This window comes from Podarcis cretensis (genome assembly GCF_951804945.1).
Source record: "Podarcis cretensis genome assembly, chromosome: 1".
Lineage (NCBI taxonomy): Eukaryota > Metazoa > Chordata > Lepidosauria > Squamata > Lacertidae > Podarcis > Podarcis cretensis.
The window spans coordinates 71,375,627-71,375,894 of NC_137170.1; positions in this window are offsets into that span (position 1 = coordinate 71,375,627).

Sequence of the window (268 nt, forward strand, 5' to 3'; positions counted from 1 at the left end):
CTTCTCTGGCAATCATCCATATTTACTTCTCAGTTACGCATTTCTCTGTTTATATTGCCATTAAACTTCCCTCCCACTCCTGTTTCTTTTTAACAATATATCTCAACTTTTACAGTGCTTCTTGAAACCCTGCCAGCGTTGTTTGCACATCACATATTCTTTTCAGATATTCAACAAATTTCCCCAGAACAAATTAAGTTCTTAACCCGAGGTACCACTGTATTTCTTTTCATTAGACTTGAGCATTTTCTGGACAATCTTCATTTTA